The sequence below is a fragment of the Triticum urartu genome, chromosome 7 (genome assembly GCF_003073215.2).
Source record: "Triticum urartu cultivar G1812 chromosome 7, Tu2.1, whole genome shotgun sequence".
Lineage (NCBI taxonomy): Eukaryota > Viridiplantae > Streptophyta > Magnoliopsida > Poales > Poaceae > Triticum > Triticum urartu.
In genome coordinates, this window is record NC_053028.1 from 109,740,636 (window position 1) to 109,746,651 (window position 6,016).

Here is a 6,016-nt window from a genome sequence, read left to right on the forward strand (position 1 = left end):
CGTGGGGCTGAGAACAGAGGGATGTAGGGATACATGAAAAGAGCGGATTCACAGGATATGTTGCGCTTTAAGTATTCATGTTGCTATTAGTCACAGTGGTCTAGTAGATGGAGTGGTTAGCTGAACCATCTTTCAAAGCAGCGACGCGAGTTTTTGCGGGTCTTTTTTCGCGAAACAGTTTCTACACTCGTGGGCCGGCCCACTTGGCGTTTGCTGTAGGCGCCGGTTGCCTTCTGCGACGCTTAAAGCGCTCAATATGAGCTCCCCATGATGTCTCAGCCCGGTTAATGACAACACTCTTTGCAGGTAGTTTGCAGAGCAGCCCCCGAGTTTATGTTGCGCCCGTGGGTCAACTGGAGTTAGGCTGCAGAGAAGGGACTGTGAAACACTGGAAAAATGTGGATCGTTCTGAAGCTTGATCGGTCGGCTGGCGATGTCAAATCGCTGTGGGTGGCTGTACCTCTCACTCAATTTTACTGTTTTTATATAACTAGTAAGCTTGTACGTGCAATGCACGTCCTAATTAATATATATACTTAGTCAAAGATATTAAAAACTCTAAATTTCAAATTGTTTGTGAAACAACATAGCAACCTTTTTTTTACATCAAAACAGCATAGCTATCTCATTCAAGTGGAAGGAAACATTATAATCATCAATCATATACCTATACATTTTCTTTCTTGGGTGACGTATCTAGGGAAAATCCATGATCAGTGAAATATGAAAACTTCTATGTAGAGCATTAGATCGGCGCGATGGTGGTAGATCACATGTGGGAATCATACCATCCACTTAAGCCTGTTTTGTAGATAATCCTCTCAATAATTATAAGTAAATTATTTGCCCGTCCGTTCCCACATTGTAGAAGTCGCCCGCGCCACCGGCTGAAGGGAGTCGAAGCAGTCGAAGGGAGCGCCAGTGCCGCATGGAGGTGTGTCGGCAGCCAGCCTACCTTCTAACGTCGCGGAAAGCATGCCCCAGAGGAGTTGGGCGAGTCGGTTGCCGAAGCTGATGCGAGCTAGAGCGCCGCTGCCCCGATGCGAAGGGCCGCGGCTCCTGCCCCACACGTGATGGTGTCCACTCACTCACAGCAGAAAGGATCCGCTGCACCCTACATGCTTGTTTCATACTCCCTTCGTTCCTAAATATAGGTCTTTCCAGATATTTCAATAAGTGACTACATACGGAGTAAAATGAGTGAATCTACACTCTAAAATATGTCTATATACATCCGTATGTGGTAGTCCATTTGAAATTAAAAACTTATATTTATGAACGGAGGGAGTAACATTCATGGGTCAATCTCAACACGTTATAGCTACATTGAATTTCCTAGCTCTTCAGAGCTAGTGCAAGCGTGTGAACTGGGGCCTTGACGGATCTCCTGAATTTGTATGCACTGAGCTCTTTTGATTTGTTAAAAGTGACAATTACAGTGCATTTTGCTCGAGCCTTTTCACAGCTTTGATTTGGAGTGAAACATAAAGAGATAAAGAGGAAGCTAAATCATTCATCTTGCAAAGAGATGATTCACATGAATTAAATACCCTTAGTGTAAGAGGAATAGAAGGGAGATGATTGGCGTAATGCAGTGGATGATATTATTGATCCTCGAGGCCGAGTACATATTGAGTACAAGACTTAAAGGAAAAACGCCTGCAAGAGATGCGATGGAAACAATTCCTATCTAATCCGGACAATCTCTAACTATCAAATATATCTCTAACACTTGGTTTGATAAAATAAGCTTTGACAGCATACTACAGTTCTTTCAGATTGAAAATTTAACAGGGCCACGTGTCTCTCCCGAGAGAATGTTGAAGCTCTAGGCAACATTTCAAAGTGAAGGTTTCAACTAATAATAATCAAAATGAATATGTCGAAAGCACAATTCCCATACGTTTATAATTACATCAACTTATTTCACTTAAATTGATAAATTACAAAGAATGTAAACTGATAAACTATGAATTTCCATGTCTTCTTCAATAGAAAAAATCGACTATAGATCCAAGATTTACATACCTTTAAATAAATAATCTTTTAAAGCCGTATGAACCCAACTAAAAGAACACCATGACTGGCATAGCTTGAAATCTTTGCTTAGTCCCAAAGAAGAAAATTTTGCAAAGGCTTCAGTGAGAGCGCTCAATATCCCCTTATGAAGAAAAAGAAACTTGCAACTTCACGGGGTCAACACACATATGAAATACACCCATGAGCCAATTCAAAAACAAAACTAACATGTAAATATAGTGTACATGTTAGATTGAGAATATATTTTTTAAATAGTCACTAACCAAATCATCATCTAATGTTGACAACATGTAAGCATCTGCAGGAGCTACCTCTTAGGTCCATCATGCATTTATCTATTTGGAAGGACAAGGCCAAGCAGTAGCATAACACAAAGCATGGATTGGATCATGGGTTTTGCAAACTGAAATTTCAGCCAATCTGCAGTCAGTATACATATAAGCAAGAAATCGATGGAATTAACACTTTTGAAATAGAAGAATGATGGTAGACAAATAGGAACCCATTTTAACATCTCGTACCAGCCTGTTGATTGAAAAGGATGATCTGCAGTTCAGTACAGTAGATCATGAGTTTATCTTGTATCTTTGCATATTCGTGTTAAAGAGAGAATAATAAGAAATGATAATGTAGGTAAAAGAAAGAATTTTTATTGCAGGTGAACAGAAAATAGCATTCTTCTGTTCTGTACTAAGAATATACTCCCTCCGTAAAGAAATATAAGAGTGTTTAGATCACTAAAAATCTAAACACTCTTATATTTCTTTACAGAGGGAGTACTAATCAAGCAAACAATGGTAGAAATTTCATCAAGTCTGTGAATCCCTCCATTACCCATAAGCAGAACATACCCAAGTAGGAGTGAAAACCTGTGTGAAAAATGTGAGACTTGCTTTCTAAACTACTAAAAATCTAAGCAAAAGTATAAAGGAGCCAAAGTAACAGTCAATATTCCCTACACTGGATTATCCAAAAATGTAACATTATTTGCTGTAAAAAAACAGAAAAAAGAAATGGTGGTGTTTTCGTTCCTACAGAAATGGTATTAAATTTATGACTTGTTCTCACACCAGACAAAATCCATGTACTACCTGTTGGTGTTTCTTGAGTTATCACGAACTTTCATTGCATTTTACTACAAATCATGCACACTACATACATGTATAGAAGAAAGCAAACCAACTTTTAGGTGTCGAACATTTCCAATAGCTGGAGTGAACCACACACTTCATAGAAGAAATACCGCTGAAATCATTCACCTGTGTATTGCCATAGAGGCATTCCTAGAAACACCACGACCAGCCACGCACCAAAAAGACCAGTTCAGCTCCTTATATTTCCTAATGGGCATAACATGACTGGATCACCACCTCCTCCAATAACGCATCAGGGTGTTCAGTCTCATCTGCTGTTATTGGACAATACTCAAAGTTTGATACTCTAAGGCTTACGAATCAAGGAAGAAAGGATATTCAGAGAAAAAGAGTCAATGCCAACTTACCAACCATGTGATGAACTTCTCAAGGTAGTAAGATAAAGTACTACTCTTCTGAATTATTATGTGGGTAATCTCATTCCATAAAAGAAATAGTTTGGTAATCTTTGAAATCATCTGTCCATAGCCTGAATTTGTTGCCATCCACCAGATTCTACAGAGGAAAAGAGTAAATTGTTAGGGAGACAGGTTAGTGGCCACCCGAAAATCCTACTTCCAGGCAAGACCTACGGGAGCCCACTTACAGACTCCTCCCTGCACTAACCACTCCCCCTGATTTTCAGGGCCTGGGTCACACCCTCTCGAGATTTCCAATCGAGATTCAACACATCAGTCTGTAACTTAATTCCGTAGAAATGTGCGCGTAAGTGTAGCATCTCTCCCACTTTACCCTAGACTTTGAAGATGTTGTTTCACCGACTAACGCTTGATTCCTGGCAGCATTTCATTCGGACTCTGCACCAAATTTTGCATGACTAAAGAAAATCACTTCCTATCCCAAAATTGACTAAAAATCTCAAATGTATTTCACTAAGACAAGAACCTGAAGTCCAAAATTAATTTATCCTCAGACTAACCATTTCTAATTTATTTCTGCACTGAAAATCATAACTGGACCAGCAAACAAATTAATTTATCCAAGATTCTGTGGCAAGCATGAACATTACAATTCGTGGATAAACTGACAGGTTCGTTAGCATAGCAACAGAATTCCAACAATGTGCATGTATCACTCCCAATTTGTTCATACAAATTGTCAAACATCAGAATCATCGAAGAAATATGTTATGATGTTCACCTCCAGATTTCCTTAAACATTTTCATTTGTACTAATATGAGAAGCATGCATGTGACCAAACGGATCGTGTGTCCGAAAAAATGTGTTTGCAAATGAACCAACAAAATTCTGAAGTGCTAAATTATCTGGAGTGATGCACAGGAGTACATTATATCAAATATTCATAGAATATGGACAACATGTGCCACAAGAACCAAAAATAGAAAGAAAATGGCTGTCCTTTCATTGATATAGAAATTGTACTCAGGAAAAGATGATAGGGGGGAAATCCATTCACTGCTTGTTTGTGTTCATTGATATAGAAATTGTGCAAGCATTTTGAAATTCAGTAATAAGACTTGGGCAGGAGAGCACTGACCGGGAGTATGCTGGTGGCGGAGAGCTCTGAGTGTTTAAATTCAAAAATCTTGGATAAATTAATTCGGACTCACGCACGACCTTGTTCGCCGGCGGCCGCCCCGCATGCGCCCACATTCCCGGTGGCGGCTGTGGCAGCTCCCGCGCGCCTCTAAATCTGTCGAGATGAGGCGGGCAGGCGGCGAGGGCCTTGATGCTGTCATCAATGCACTTGATAATGTGAATGGTAGGAGTACATGGACATGCGACGCCTGTACTTCCAGAAACCACTCACCTTACTGAAAAACTATGGATTATGGCATTACGAGATCCTCCTGAGAAACAGGCACCAATATTTCATCAAAACTCCTGTTCGATTATGTTATCATCTGACATCCGGGATGTAATTCTTCAGTTGTTTTCGCAGATTTTCACATGGGGCTGCATTCCCATTATCAGGCAGGTCATTGAATGAAGAACACTCCTCTAAAACCAGAGGGGGAAGTGAATAATTCAGTACAAGCATATAACTGAAGATAAAAACTTGATCACAACGATCATGATTTACCGGAAGATGGAGGTTCGGCCGTGGAGCGGCGGCGGGGGAGGGCGAGGATGGGCGGGCGGCGGCGGATGCCCGTCCGTGCTCTCGTCGTTGGGAGGAGGAGGTGCGGGGCGTGTGTGCGTGCATAGCGAGGGTTTTGTTCGAACCGGTGGACAGGGTTATGATTCGGGGATTAATGGCTTGATGCTTGGTTGTTGTGTTGATGCGTGGTTGTTGTGTTAAACACGGAAGGATTATAGGTCATCAGATATTGTAGATGGACGGATATAATTATTTGAATCTGCTCCTCTATTGTTTTTATAGTGGTATATAATATATAATAGATAGATTATTAGTATAATGCGAACTAAACATGTCCTGACTTTTTTAACAGCTTTTTGTTTGAGAATTATTTTTAAGGACATGTACAATGGTTGATAAGATAGTCTTATTTTAAGTTTGGACAATACTAAAATCCGGACGACTGGACCATAATAAAATATGGAAACACATGCGTGCATGCATGCTAGCTTGGGAGTTGTTTCTATTCTCTGATGTGTCCATCAGGTTAGCTTAATTAGAAGCTTCTAATTAAATGCATGCAAAAAAAAGACAGAATTAATGATGTCAGCAGATTCTTTTTCAAAACTGAAAGTTCAAAATGTTTTGTAGCTCAAATCATCGACCGATTGAAAAAACTGACTTCACGTAAAAGATTCGTAACGACGAGACCTTCAAAATTATATCTCATATTGATAAGTTCCGACAACTTTTTTTCAGATAAAAAGTTACCAGTCATATA

At 40.0% G+C, this 6,016-nt stretch overlaps 1 long non-coding RNA gene across 1 annotated transcript; it reads right to left on the reverse strand.

Annotated features, from left to right (window-relative positions):
* Positions 1–3,424: 3,424 nt before the first annotated feature.
* Positions 3,425–5,237, reverse strand: LOC125524476. Its single transcript, XR_007290763.1, has 3 exons — positions 4,693–5,237; positions 3,542–3,991; positions 3,425–3,448 (listed from the first exon to the last, which is right to left on the reverse strand). It is a non-coding gene; the product is annotated as an uncharacterized LOC125524476 (long non-coding RNA).
* Positions 5,238–6,016: the final 779 nt, after the last annotated feature.